This window comes from Podarcis filfolensis (genome assembly GCF_964270895.1).
Source record: "Podarcis filfolensis genome assembly, chromosome: 10".
Taxonomy (NCBI): Eukaryota; Metazoa; Chordata; class Lepidosauria; order Squamata; family Lacertidae; genus Podarcis; species Podarcis filfolensis.
In genome coordinates, this window is record NC_139612.1 from 62,921,925 (window position 1) to 62,937,163 (window position 15,239).

Consider the following 15,239-nt stretch of genomic DNA (forward strand, 5'->3'; position numbering starts at 1 on the left):
CTTGTTTCAGTTCTGGATTTGTGTGTGAAAGAGACAAATGGAAAAATCACTGTAAACATCATATGTGATGAATTTCACAGTGACAATTCATGTTCAGCAATGTTTTCCATATTTATTAGTGAAGCCTTGATATTTCAGATCTGCTAGGTGTTAAACCTACTTGGTGTGCATAGTTTGCTCTCCAGTCTACATATCTGAGGCTCATCTAGCCATCACTGGTCTGCTTTCATCCCCCCCGCCCCCCGCCAATCACTTGAAAATCAATGACGCTGGTCTCAGTTTGAACTTTGCCAGTAATAATGGGCATATAAACCTATCACACTGCTCTGTTGTTTGTCCCCCTTCTCCAGGTTGGAAAACTGCCAACTTTCTATATTTCTGTAGAACACAGGCAGTTCTACCCACAGGATGAAATCATACCAGAATTTAGCAATTATATTAACGTAGCACCAAATGCATTAATATCCTATTTTGCAATATTCAAGATTGAGCCCATTTTCGATGGTGGTGCCACATACATTTCTGACCGTTGTGGGTGGGTATGATGGGAGTTGGAATCTGACAACATAGGGAGGGAAATAGGTTAGCCATCCCTGCTCTAGAATGAGCCCAGTAGCTGAACATCCCCAGTCACACTTGTGTGTGTATGTTCCACAAACAACAACTTAGAAGCAAAGAAAGGGAACTTCCCACATAGCGGGGGCGGGGGGAGACTGAGGTGGTGGAACAGTCCCCCCCCAAGTGAATAATTATCTTGATCAAAACCCCACATTAAAGTTGCAATGGGGGGGAGGCACAAAGCAAATGTCTGTCTTTTCTCTCTCAGGTGGAAAAATAGCAGCTCTTGGGAGGGATAATCTTCATCAGGAAAATATTGCAGGCAGAACAGTTGTCCTCTTCTCCTTATTCTGCTGTCCCCAGTCCAATTCAACACATACACCATAGCTGTTCTTAACTGTAGTGGGAAGATCTGTCAATTTCAATATCTCATTAAAAAAAGCATTTTGAGTTCAGTTCTCCATATTTCCACAACAGTCTGCTATTTTTTTTAATGAAGTCCTAATGAAATTGCATCAACATTTTAGTACAATTTATCTTAATATGCATAATGTACTTCTGTATGCTATTTTCATGAATACACACGCACAGTGATACCTTGGTTCTCGAACTCAATCCATTCCACTTCCAAAACGTTTGAAAACCAACACGCGGCTTCTGATTAGCTGATTGGCCCCAGAAACAATGCCGACAGCCAAGACGGACGTTTGGCTTCTGAAAAATGTTTTCAAACCGGTACACTTACTTCTGGGTTTGCGGCATTCAGGAGCCGAAATGTTCATCAGCTAAGCCCTTCGGGAAACAAGGTACCACTGTGTGTGTGTACACGCGCGCGCATTTGTATACACACTTTACCATAGTATATGTGTTTTTCTATACATTGCTTAGATGGAAAACTTATTCACAAAATTTACAGCAGTGCGAAATTCAAAGGATTTTGGTGCTTCAGTTCACATTTTGTTTCAGAAAGTATGAATTAAGTAGGTTTGGAAGATTCCATTGCAGATCTCCCATGTAATGTATAGTTTGGCTCAAAGGGTACATTTGCCTCCAAGTCATAGGTTTCACCAAACTAGAAAGTTTCATATTACTGGGACGAAATTGACCCTCAGTCTCACCTGCTTACAGTTGGTTTTGACTTGGAAAATGTCACTGTGGTAACTCCAGATTTAAAAGGAACACCACCAGAATTGTGGCCTCAACACGCGTAATCTTAGTTCATTAAATCCCATTTGGCCTGAAATAGACGTTTATTTGAACAGTATAGCTCTGTATCGTGGAGCGTAGAGGACATCAGTAACAGGTACTTATGTCAAGCTGTGTCTAACATATGACAGGCCTCTAGTCTGCTGAAAACTAAACCCTTGTATGCTAGTGTCACCAAGATGGGGCAGTGGGTTCTCTTTGGAGAACGCTCTTACAACTGCCAATAATGGATTAAGAGAAATAATCCATTCAGTGATACTATAGCTCATCAGAGCCTGTGAATTAAAGACATATGTTATGTAGATTCGATGTATGGATTAAAAAGGATAATCTGTTAGGTGACATACAGAAACTTGAGATAAGTGGGCTAGGCAGATTCTGTATACGGATTGCGACAGATAATTCCATTTAAGTAACACTGGACAAGTTGAAAGACAAGCAAGGTGTTTTGGGGGGGGCAGCGCTCCGGTTATGAAGGGTAATCCACTGCGTGACACTTGGGATCTTGTAATCAGGGAACTGAAGACAAGAAAGCTACAAGGGTTCACCACATTTCCCTTCGGAAGAGGAGGAGGAGGAGAGAGCCATGATAAGGAGATTATTCAAGAGGACAAATGTTGGTTTAAACCCTTTAGTTAATACTAGCACAGATTCCCTGGGAGATGCTGTAAAGCAGCATGCCCTCAGAGTAGCTATGTGAATGTAATTTATTTGTTCTTGAGGAATTTTTAATGCATCTCTCTTTTTTTGCCAGATGTGTCAGAACTACTGGGTTCTCTTTTAATGATAGCTTTGTGGCTGTTGTTTTTTTCCCAAATGGGGGACAGGAGAGAGAGATAGATAGATAGATAGAGAGAGAGAGAGAGAGAGAGAGAGGAGGGGCAGAGAGATTCTTAATCAAATGAGGTAGGATGCATGTAATTATTTGTCACTCCTTATGATACATTCAGTGTTTACTGCAGCCCATGCTGTTTCTTCTCCCTTGGCTTCTCTTTAATGTATTTGGAGTTGGTAATGGAAGGCATCTGCCTTGGGAAGGCTCTCGCCTGAGAAATATTTCCAGAGGGGGAGAGGGTGTGAGGAGGGGGACACCTCCAAGAGCATGCATGGGAGCCTCTGCTTTAAGGAGGGGCTCTGCAGAGCCTGGAGGATGTGGCTGTAGCCCGGTAGTTAGAGGCCTGGGAATCTGCACTAAGCCTCTCCCCAGCCATATGTCCCTGAGGTGAAAAGTTCTGGGAAGAGTAAAGCTTAAGCATACAGTTCCCCACCTACTGCTTCAACCTAAACCTTGCCCTCACTACCTTGCATCTGTTTGGCAGAGTCACCAGCCCCAGGCCTCGGCTGAATTTGGAGAAGGGTTGTAGCTCAGGACCAGTTTTGCAGGCAGCAGGTCCCCATCATCTCCAGGTGAAGCTGGGAGGGATTCCCTGTCCAAAACTCTGGAGAGCTGCTACCAGTCAGGGTTGACTATTGTTGTAAACAAAAATTGCCCTTTTCCCTTATGGGGTATCCAAGAGCCCATATAGAGTCCTTACATAGGTTCCCTATTGGTAGGAGAAGATAACAGAGGCCAACCAGAGAATACTGAGAAGCAAAGCAGCTAGTAAGCTTGATCTTTATTGAACTCTTGCAACAGGGTACTCCCCTCACCCACAGGAGAGAGGAGGAACCCAGAAAAAATGGCGCGCAAGGCCTTATAAAGACTTTTGAAATTGCCACCCTGTAGATCAAGACCACCCCCAGAAACATCATACATACATCACAGAAGGGGTGTAACCTAAGACCACCCCTCAGATACATCATACCTACATCACAGAAAAGGTGGTCTTAAAACAGAAATTTGAATGTTGTTTTTCTCCTGTCATTGTTTATCTCCTGTCTGGCAGGTTACTTGATTGGATTGCCTGAGGAGCCTGGCCATTCTTTTGTAATGATAAATACTTAGTTCCTGGGCCAGTTCACAGGCTCACACCCTATTCAAACACAGACATACCCTTAAGACAGGATTTGTGAAGGAAAAGACAATGGGGAGGCTTTTCCATTTTCCTTTGACCTTGCAGAGAAAACATTTGGTCAGTTTGGGACAGTTTGGGAATCAAAATGGTTCCAGGTTGGTCTTCCTGTGCTGATCTATGTATGTGCTTGGTTGGTACACTTATGAACATTTAACATATATCTAAGACCTCAAAATTCCTATCATACTATGCTGGTAGACAAATGGTCTGGCTGAGAATGAGGTCTGTGTTCAAGTGGTTTTGAAGATGTTGAGTTTCAGGCACTTGGGTGAGGTATGGTGGAGAAGCAAAAACGAAGGAAACATCATCGAAACCTGTCTAATATAACAGGTACCCTGACTAGGGGAAGCTGCAGTAGCCCATAACATCTGGACAGCAGCAGGTTGGCAAATACTGCTTTGCTGAAGTACTTACATTTGCATAAAACCATCGCATAAGTATTCAGTGTGTATAGATTAGAATGAAGAACATCCATTAAAGGAAAACACAGTTGGAAACATCCAGTACCAGAAATGTGTGTGGATGTATTAGGAAGAGTGTGAAATCCATTCTTCTTTACTTAAGCAGGCGAATTGCCCTGTGCTGTACTGAAACATCCATCACAATAAGCCCAACAAATTCTCACTGTCTCTAAAATCTTCAAAAGAGACAGCTCCTGTTAGCTGTCCTAACAGAGCACTGCTGAGCCAAAATGACTCACTTTATTTTGTGTTTCTTTTCATGCCTTTCCAGAAGCCTCTTGTTTTCAGCTGTTTCTGGCACTCGCTGCAAACACCTTCTTGTTGTTTGGATGTTCTCCTTCTCCTTGTCCTTTTTGCCCTCACAGCCCTTAGCCTCATTTGCCCACATTGCCATTTTAATCTGATTGGCCGAGGCAATTTAGAATTTGATGGTGATGATGTCATGGCCCTGCGCCTGATGTAATGATGGATTTACCTGTAAATGAAACCACTAGTTGGATCTAAAGACATTGTGGGGAAAGAAAGGCTGAGAAGATAAGAACAGGTGAATGAGACCACAATCTAATTCAACATACTGTTTCCACAGGGGCCAAAACCTATACCTTTGGGAAGCCTACTGTAAGCCAATATTTATGAGGACTTCTTTGCTTTTTAAAAAATAGCATGCTGATTTGGAAATGTGGAGAACTGAATTCATGACTGGGGAAAATGAGAAACTAGGAGAAACTGAAACTGTCCGATTCTCCCATTCTTATTTATGATCTTGGCACTCAGCTTCTGTTAATGTGGTCCCAGACCACATTGCTTTCTAACAGCTACTTGCCGGTTCATGTTCACCCTATGTTTTTGCCTTGAATTATTTTTTTAGTTTTTTAACCTGTATGGATGTATGTTGATTGGCTATGCCAGATATACTGCTTTAAAAATGAATATCAAAATTAGAGAATAGTTTGCATGGGCCTTGGTGGAGTGCTGAAGGGAAATCAGATGAAACTATTAACAGCATACTTTTTTAAAAATAAACACACAAATCTATCCCACTTGTGTGTTGTTTTTCAAAAGAGTGTTTCAATAAGGATAACTTTGTGGAGGTGGGCACAAACAATCCTTAGCATACTTGTCTTTTTTGAGGGGGGGGGGGACAAAAAAAAGAAATGTCATATTTTATGCCACGACTTTAATACAATGTTATTGCATCTGTCTAGGTTTAATAATAGCACACTGTACTTTCTGATGCTTCTTTGAAAGATAGACAATAACAATTCAAAAGCCATTTACTTCATTACTCTGACAGTGAAATGACTCAGAGGTAGATTTAACTGTTTTTCTGTGTATATTTTGAACAACTGATGGATATTGTTTCTGGGCAAAGACACAATTCAGCCCAAAGCTAAGCACTTTTCAAATCCCAGTGACTTGAGGGTGCAGGGCATGGTTGGTGAATACTGATGCCGCAGTATCGCTAAAGAGGGGTTGACCTGATCAGACCCTTGATAGGGAAACAACCGGGGGATCCATATCAGAGCGGGATGTGCGCCTTTTCTTCCCCACCCCACTCCCCTGTAAATTCAATAGGAGAGAATGAGGGATGCATTTAACTCACTTCTGGAAATCAGTCGGACTTAATAGTGTTTAATTTTGGTCGGATACCGGCCCTCGCTGTTAAACCTGGCAGTATTACAGAGGTAACGAGAACCCACTGTGGTGTTCAATAGCTCAATCCACAAGACGAGCAATAGGCTTCCCGGAGGTATCCCTAAAACCTGCAGCTACTTCTGTTAGATTTTTCCCATGTTGTCAGTCCTCTCCCCCATAATGCTCTCTCTTATCTTTGGCACGGGTTCATGTTAGGGATGCTGCAGAAATCCATTGGGTTCACTTTCGAAAGTGCACCTTGTTGTTCTGGTGGAGCAGACAATTATCTCAAACCTTTCTCATAAACCAAATTCTACCTGGCATTGGCATCTGTAATAATTAGCAGCTAGATGTGCAGCCTGTTGTTCAAGCTACACAGAGAGGGGAAGATCGGAGACTGTGTTTGCATCCAAGGCCATAATCTGAAGCACCAGCGATGGGGAATCTATGGCGTTCCAGATGTGTTTGGCTCCAACTCCCAACAGCCCCAGCCATCATGGTAAAAGGTGACAGGAGTTGTAGTCCAGCAACATTTAAGGAAGAGAGGTGCAGGTCTCCCATTCCTGTGATACATACTTACTCCCAGGTAAACTCAATGAAATTTTCTTCTGCATAGACATCACCACTGCTGTCTTCGCTGTGGAAGATGCTTTCTCATGCACAACCCCACCCTCAGCTGGTACAGCTAATCACGCATGAACATTTATTTTTATTGAGAAGCAAATTCCATTGGGGGAAGGGAATCCTAAGAACGCTTAGGATTGGGGTGTTCAGCCACTTTTAATTCAGAAGGACGGTGCGGTGATGGGAAGACATTGTAAAATCCTCAGGGATTGTGAAATGAGTGTCTTCTCTCACAAACCCATTTTTTAACAACTAAAAATAAATGCAAAGCAACATGAAATTTAGCAATAGGGGATTGAAAGAGCAGTGAATAGGCAAATACAGATTTTCATTGTTTTATTCTTAGCATCAATTCCCCACACCCCAAACATGATTGTACTAACAAGCAATATCTCTATGAGGAGTGTCCTGATCAGAGAGGCATGGAGACCTGTTAGTTAAGACTGAACCTGGGTTAAGCCAGATGATCAGGCATGCAGAACTTGTGGTCCACCAGCCACTTGGGGGCAACCCATAATCTTCTCAACTTCTCCTTTTCTTACTGCCTGTCTGGAGCTGAAACCAGTGGGAAGGGAGTTCTCCATTATATATAGCTGGTGGGTTTCACTATGCTTGCTAGGCCGCATCTAGGCTAGTGACAGAACACATCTTTGTATAAATAGGCTCTTAGTTCAGTGACTGGCATCTCCAGCTATTGGGCGTGGGAATTAGAAGTATCCCTGCCTCAAATCTTAGAAAGCTGACTCAGAGTATTAAGCGCTGGCTGAGATGGATCGGTGGGGTGACTCAGCATAATATAGCTTCATACGTTTCCTGCTACGTAGTGAAATGGGACATATTTCTGACAGCAGGGCCAGTGCAAGATGTTGTGCCATCTGAGCCGGCAACACCTTTGCCACCCCTCACCCTCTTCATTGTGGCAGAGGCAGCCCCTCATCTCAGCTTATTTTTGTTGGTTTCTTGTCCAGCTAGTTTGGCAGTGGTGGAAGCACCCCTTAGGATGCTCTCTCGCTCCCTTGCTAAAGGAATGATTTGGCGGAGTCTTCCCTCGGAGCTAGGCATTCTTGGTGGGGTGGCTATAAAAGTGCCTGCGCTGCTGACATGAATTCCTGCAGTAGCTAACAATGCCTAATATCAGGGATGGCATAGTTTTTAAAATTTATTAACAATTTCAACATAACAAATTATCAAAGTAAATCATCTTCATTATTTCCCTCCATTTTCCCACCTCCCCCACAAACCCTCCCTCCCTCCCCCCTGTGACTTCCCTCAGCTCCTCTCTCTGATTTCTCAACCTATATTAACTTCTGCATATTGTAAAATTGTTGTTGTTGTTTAGTCGTTTAGTTGTGTCCGACTCTTCGTGACCCCATGGACCAGAGCATGCCAAGCACTCCTGTCTTCCACTGCCTCCCGCAGTTTGGTCAAACTCATGCTGGTAGCTTGTAAAATTGTACACATCCTTATCTGTCTACTATGCATAGCTGTCAACGTTTCCCTTTTTTAAAGGGAAATTCCCTTATTCCGAATAGGATTCCTCGCAAGAAAAGGGAAAAGTTGACAGCTATGCTATGTTAACCCTCAATAAATTTGTGTATGTTTATTCAAAACCTGCCAAGGAGTCCAGTTCATTTTGTTGTCTTTTTAAATAATTTGTAAAAGGCTCCCAGTCTTCTTTAAAGTCACAGTTGTCCTTGTCTCGCAATTTGCAATTTGCCAGTGTGGTGTAGTGGTTAAGAGTGGTAGCCTCGTAATCTGGGGAACCGGGTTCGCGTCTCCGCTCCTCCACATGCAGCTGCTGGGTGACCTTGGGCCAGTCACACCTCTTTGAAGTCTCTCAGCCCCCTCACCTCACAGAGTGTTTGTTGTGGGGGAGGAATGGAAAGGAGAATGTTAGCTGCTATGAGACTCCTTAAAGGGAGTGAAAGGCGGGATATCAAATCCAAACTCCTCTTCTTCTTTTTGCATGTCAATTTCGCCAGTTCTGCATAGTTCATCAATTTTTCTTGCCACTGTTCTTTTGTCGGGGTTTCCTCATTCTTCCATCCTTGTGCAATCAAGACTCTTGCCGCTGTTGTAGCATACATAAATAAATTCTTTATTTTCCTTGGGAGTTCTTGTCAGGGGTGGCATAGTTTAAATTTTAGGCATTGTTAGCCACTGTGTCAATGCTTAGGGGTGCTCTCATGGCCACTCTGCCCGGAATGTCAAACTTTGAGAGAAGGATTCCTTGGGTCCTTCCTAGAGCAAGGTACGGGGTATGTTGGCTCACTGGGTGGGTGGCAACAGGGCTGGCCAGCAAAGACAAGCAGTGAACTGAGGGAGCACCAATTCATTACCTCGCTTTTCCACATGGAAGAGCCAGCCGTGTCTGGTGGTTTCTGAATGGACAGCATGCAGAGTTTTAAGGAATTTGGAGAGCACAGCTGAGGTCTCTGCAATAGGAAGAATATTCATGGAGTCATAAAATTGTAGTGTTGGAAGGGTCATCTAGTCCAACCCAATCTCAACTTCTTCTTCTTTGGCGATCACTCATAGCCAAGTAAGATTCTCTTCCATAAACACGGTTTTAACAATGAGTCCATAAGTGACTGTGGAGGCCAATTCTGTACCCACACATCCTTCCACAGTGGGGACATTGGTTCCCGGGCAGGAGTTGATCATGGTGTGGATTTGCCAAGCGTGCCTTCCTCTTAGCATGTTTCTCCCTTGCGTTCTGAGTTCGAGTGTCTTCAAAGCCTTTGGTAAAGGCTGTTCTCCAACTGGAGTGCTCTCAGGCCAGTGTTTCCCAGTTGTCGGTGTTTATACTACATTTTTTTTAGATTTGCCTTGAGACAGTCTTTAAACCTCTTTTGTTGACCACCAGCATTACGCTTTCCATTTTTAAGTTCGAAACATCCCTGACAGATGGCCATCCAGCCTCTGCTTAAAAACCTCCATGGAAGAAGAGTCCACAACCTTCCAAGGGAGTCCATGCCTCTGTCAAACAGCTCTTACTATCAGGAAGTTCCTCCGGATGTTTTGTCAGAATCCCCTTTCTTGTAACTTGAATCCATTGGTTCTTGAGAACTTTTTTTGTGCCAACAGTCCTCTGCAGCTGTTTATATTTTCTTGATTAGCCAGCCATTCCAATGGTTATTTTGTATGGTTTTATGACACTTTATGTTCATTGACTATGCTATTGGACACTACCTTGATGTTCTGTATGAGCTGGCAATATAGATAATGCTTTTTTTCATAAATCAATAGTTAGGATTTGTATACTGCTTCAAGGCACTTCACGCATTTATCATTTCATCCGTGCTTACAACAGCTCTGTAAGTTTGGCAGTGCTACTGTTACCCCCATTCTGCAGAATCGAAAGGAGGGAATGAGGCTGAGAACCACAGACCAAAGACCCCTCTCGTTCAGCATCCTCCTCTCATAGTGGACATTCTGATACTTCTGAGAATCCCACTATCAGGGCATGAATGCAAGACCTGTCTCCTGCCCCTGTTCTGGTTTGAACTGGGTCTTTCTTCCCCGCCTCCCGCAACCATCATTCCTTGGAGTCCTGAAGAGACGTTGCCAGCGAATGCAGAAGCACAGGAACCCATGGTGAAAAATCAGGGGGTATTGCAAGGATAATAAGGGATGGAGGGACAGCTTAAAAGCTTAGGTTCAAAGCAGGGACGTCCCTGTCAATTAGAGTAACTTGAGGGGTATGTTCGGAGGTATTATATTTGAGCTCATCAAGCTTGTCTCTGTCGTCGTCTTCAGCCTTGAGACAAGAGGGAAGGGAAAGCGGGAGCGCTCTCCTGTTTTCCTCTGCTGGCGATGTGAGCAGGCAGAGGCACGTCATACTGTGACAACCTGCCAATCAATAGGTTGGCTGCAAATACATTAAGCCTTGGTGCGCCTTCCCCGTTTCAGTTAAAAAATAAAGTCTCATTTTGATAGTTGAGTTGTTCGCACTGGAGGGCTGTGTGCCTGCGTTGGCATAGAGGCGCATGTGTGTGCAACTTGGCATTTTACCAGCCAGCTTGGGTAACTAAAAAAAGAAATAGCCTCAATTTCAACCTGTCATTTTTATACTTTCTTAAGTTGATCTGCATCTTTGGCTTCTTTGTTTATTTATGTATTATTTATTTACTTTGCATTTATATATTTCTTTATTTACTTTGGCTCCCCCCCCCATACAAACTGACCCAGCCCCTACACTTGTCCTCTAAGTCTCTTTTCTATGTCATTCTTCCCAGAAAGGTTTGGAGGGTGTCAACAAGAGAACAGGCCTTTATTGTGGTGGTTCCCCAGTTGTGGAATGTTCTCCCCAGACAGGCTCGCCTGGTGCCATCCCTACATGTCTTTAGAAGGCAGGCAAAAACATTCCTCTTTAACCCAGGCCTTTGGCCATTAAAGGAACACGTGTGGCGCTGTGGGTTAAACCACAGAGCCTAGGACTTGCCGATCAGAAGTTCGGTGGTTCGAATCCCCGCAACGGGGTGAGCTCCTGTTGCTCGGTCCCTGCTCCTGCCAATCTAGCAGTTCAAAAGCACGTCAAAAGTCCAAGTAGATAAATAGGTACCACTCCGGTGGGAAGGTAAACGGTGTTTCCATGCGCTGCTCTGGTTCGCCAGAAGTGGCTTAGTCATGCTGGCCACATGACCCGGAAGCTGTACAGCGGCTCCCTCAGCCAATAAAGCGAGATGAGCACCGCAACCCCAGAGTCGTCTGCGACTAGACCTAATGGTCAGGGGTCCCTTTACCTTTACCTTTGCCCATTAAATAATCTATGGCCCATGAAAGTGTGTAGGGTGGGGAGGGCTGTTTATTATTGTGACTATTTTGCTACTAGGCTGTCCGTCAGTATGGTTTTTATAATGTTTTGTAAAGTGTGGTATATAAATTGAATAAATACAGCTACTTCTGCTACTAATTTATATCCCCGTTTTCCTGCAGTGATGCAGGAAATTAATGTTGTTTGAAATGGTACACTTTTTAAAATTAAATGTAGATGGCTGTTGTTTGAATCCAGGAAGATATGCCTAACATATTGATGGAAGCAGAATTTCAGTACAGATATTTTAAAATTAAAAAAGAAAAGCTGAATGTCCATCATCATCCAAGCCCTTGATTCTAAGGCTATATCAGCATTAAATAAATAAATACATTTAATAAATATATAAACAAATAAACCAGACTTGATCCAGCTAAATGTAGCCATAACTAAGTCCTATTGAAGGCAATTGCACTCTTTAAGTTAGTTACGATCAAACTTGTTACATTGGGACGTAGTCAGAGTGGCTGACTTTAGATGGAACGGCATCAGTGTGGAATAGTGGATGGGCCCCATCTGCACTTATATATTTAAAGCCGTATCATGCCACTTCAAGCAGTCATGGCTTCCTCTGCAGAGAATTCTGGGAAATGTAGTTTGTTATAGGTGCTGAGAGTGAGACCAATATTCTCCCTCACAGAGCTACAGTTTCCAGAGTGGTTTAACAATGAACCCCTCTTCTTGGGGATCTCTAATAACAGTAGCTCTGTGAGGGGAGAATATTGGTCTCCCAACATCTCCTTAGGTAATGCATCTCTCCTTTGGGGCTGACGTATAAGTGACCATCCCATGCAGAAGCCTTCTAGCAGTTTTGGGGTCTCACAGGGTTGGGGGGAGGCTTCAGGAGAGAAAGAATGGGAAAATACACCTTTCTTCCTTTCCCATCCCAGTGAAAGCTCCCCTTAACATTAAAGGGCTCAAGTTTAGGACCAGCTTCACACAAAAACGAGCACTTTCTTAACATGTTGTTTTTTAAAAAAAAATCCAAACTTAATTCCTTGGTAATCTCTTGTAGAAACCACTATCTTATTTTTTTGTGTGTGTCCCTACTTCACCTTCAGAATAACTGGCACACGACCAGCCAATTTGCTACTAGAGGGGGAGTGGCGGTGGGTCCATTTTAACTCCACTCTGACTTTCGTGATTTCAGGTTTTTCCACAGACTGTCTTATCTTTTCTCATACTCATCCCGGGTAGATTAAGGGGGCTACGTATATTTTTCAGAAGGTCAAAGTTGATCGCAGATCACACCATTGGAACCTGTGGTGTGTGCAGGAACACAGCTATTATTGCATGCTAAGAAATGGATTTTGCGTGTATGGAAAGGTCTCTTCTGCAGAAGTGGAAGGTGAATTGCCTTGGGTCTGCTGTCAAATTCTGCATTTCTTCTGTCTTCAGATTTCCACTTCTCTGTTCTACATGCTGTTACTTATCTTCCTGCCGAAGCATTTATATAACATCAAACATGTTTTACGACATGAAGGCCAATGGTGTGACTGCTTCTGTATAGCTGATCTTGAAACTGAGGAATTGCCCTTTTAGGAGAATTCGAGCTGTAGCATTTGGTGGGGGGAGCTGCTAATTCCTTTTGCATAACAACTCTTTGGATGCAAAGACTTGTAACAGACACTTCAGTCTAATTGCGTGTCCAGGTGGCAAACACATTGCGGCAATGACGCCTTGGTCTCCGATGGCGTTTGAAGTGAAAACTGCAAATTAGAAGGGTTCCCTCCCTTTCTCTTAATATTTTACCATGCGGCGCTGTTCCCTTTCACACAAAGCTTAGGGAAACTGTAAATAAAGTGTTATAGTTTCATTCCACTGATTGCATTTCTAGCAGACGTCATGAGGACCGCTTAGTATGAGGCAAGATGAATTTCTGACACAGAAACGAAATTCCATGACTCCTATGTGGTGACAATCATCGTCTGCAGCAACCACTCTTTAGGCAGTAATGCCCTAACACAGGGGTTGGCAAACTAAGGTCCGCAGGCTGGATCAGGCCCAATTGCCCTCTGGATCCGGCTCACGGATTAAATCCTTATCTATCAAATTTGAACTTTCTGAAACAATATGAGAACCACAACGCAGCCGTCCTACAAAAATTAACTGAACTTTGCAATGCAGTTTCCCAACCAGGACTTATAAAAAATGCATATATTGGGGGGCAGTGTGCTTCAGATGTACACATTAGTGAAAATAACATAAAAATACATTATATTAGGAAAGTTGTGGACATTAAGAAAAACAGCATACAAAAATGTGTTTATTCACGCTAAATTGCTGACAGATTTTCAAAGTGGAAGAAACTAAAATGGACAGGTCTTTCCCCCTCTAACACTTGACAATGCAGTTCAGAAGGCCTTGGCTTTCGTGAAGATTTTCATGAGGAAATGTGGAGAATTTAAGATTGGAAAAATGAGAAACTGAAAGAAACTGAAATTGACAGATTCATCTAGACCCCATGTGACATATAAACAATGGAATGCTCTCTGTTGGAAGACCTCTTGATTTTGGTCAGGCAGAACAGATTTGTTTCTTCCAATAAGCCTTCAGGGGTAATTTTGGATAATTTGAAGCAATTGGGTTTTTTGACTGATGAACTTTTGGCAATTATATGTGTTATTTCTGTTTCTTGGTTTGAGGCTTTAGTTTTAATCTTGCTTTTATTGTTGATTTTGTGTTGCTGACTGTCTTTGAGAATCAACTTCGTTTTTCCCTGGCAATAACTTTCTCAAGGTCACACAAAACTATGTGCAGGGACATCTCCTAGGGCTGAGCCCTTTTGGCCCTCAACTAAAGGAGGGTGCTGGGGGTCCCTGGTGCTCAAAGGTGGCAGAGGAGGCCAAGTGCGGAGCTGAGCACTGTGTGGCTTCAGTGGTTGCTCCTTTTCCTCCTCCTGCCACAGAGGGGAAGGAGCAGGGAAGCAGCCCCTGGCTAGTGGTGGTGGCAGGAGTAGCAGCCAGCCATTGAAACTGTACTGCCGCTGCTTTTGGTTCTGCCCCTGGCTCTGCCCGACGTCTTGATGTCACACGCGCAACGTCGGCCCATCCATTCTTCCTTGGAAGTTAATGCCTCTGGGTGTCTGTGAGCATCTTTGTCCCTCTACACTGCAGCCTCCCCAGGTGCCCACCCTTCAGCTACAGCCAAGAGGGAGCCACTGTGAGATATAAAGCCCTTGGGGAGAGCCAGTGTGGTGTAGTGATTAAGAGCGGTAGACTCGTAATCTGGTGAACCAGGTTCGCGTCTCTGCTCCTCCACATGCAGCTGCTGGGTGACCTTGGGCTAGTCGCACTTCTTTGAAGTCTCTCAGCTCCACTCACCTCACAGAGTGTTTGTTGTGGAAGGGAAAGGGAGAATGTTAGCCACTTTGAGACTCCTTTGGGTAGTGATAAAGCGGGATATCAGTTCCAAACTCCTCCTCCTCTTCTTCAGATCAGATAGTGCAGGCAACCAGGGAGGCTACAGGGTGCTGAAGAAATGATTCCTGAAGAGAGAGAGAGAGAGAGAAACACACACAACTACTTCACAATGATAAAATCAGCCATGAAAATCCTAAAAGAAATTTCTGAAGTGTCCTGAAAATGAGACAGAAGAAAAAAAAATGGAAGCTGCTTTTTCCAGGGAGGAAAACTGAATGAGAAATTGGGAGGCAGATTTTGGCACAGCGCCGTCGTACAGGGAGGCCACTGTTACTGCCCAAGTATTTCTAGATCAGGATACTTGGATGAACAGCAAAGACAGGGACAGAATATTTTGAGTAAGTAAGTAAATAATGGGTTAGTCTCCCGAACATATGTCTGTGTGGCAATATGCATTTTCTGCCGTGCCTTACAGGAGCTGTCCTCTTGGAACGGTACCCAGTTCTTGCTTCTCATTCTCTCTTCTCTCCCCCCCCCCAACCCCTCTCTCTTCCCCCTCCTC

At 43.7% G+C, this 15,239-nt stretch overlaps 1 protein-coding gene across 16 annotated transcripts in view; it reads left to right on the forward strand.

Moving 5' to 3' along the window:
• Positions 1-15,239, forward strand: part of SOX5 (SRY-box transcription factor 5) — a 770,837-nt gene that overhangs the window by 556,459 nt on the left and 199,139 nt on the right. The window lies entirely within an intron of this gene.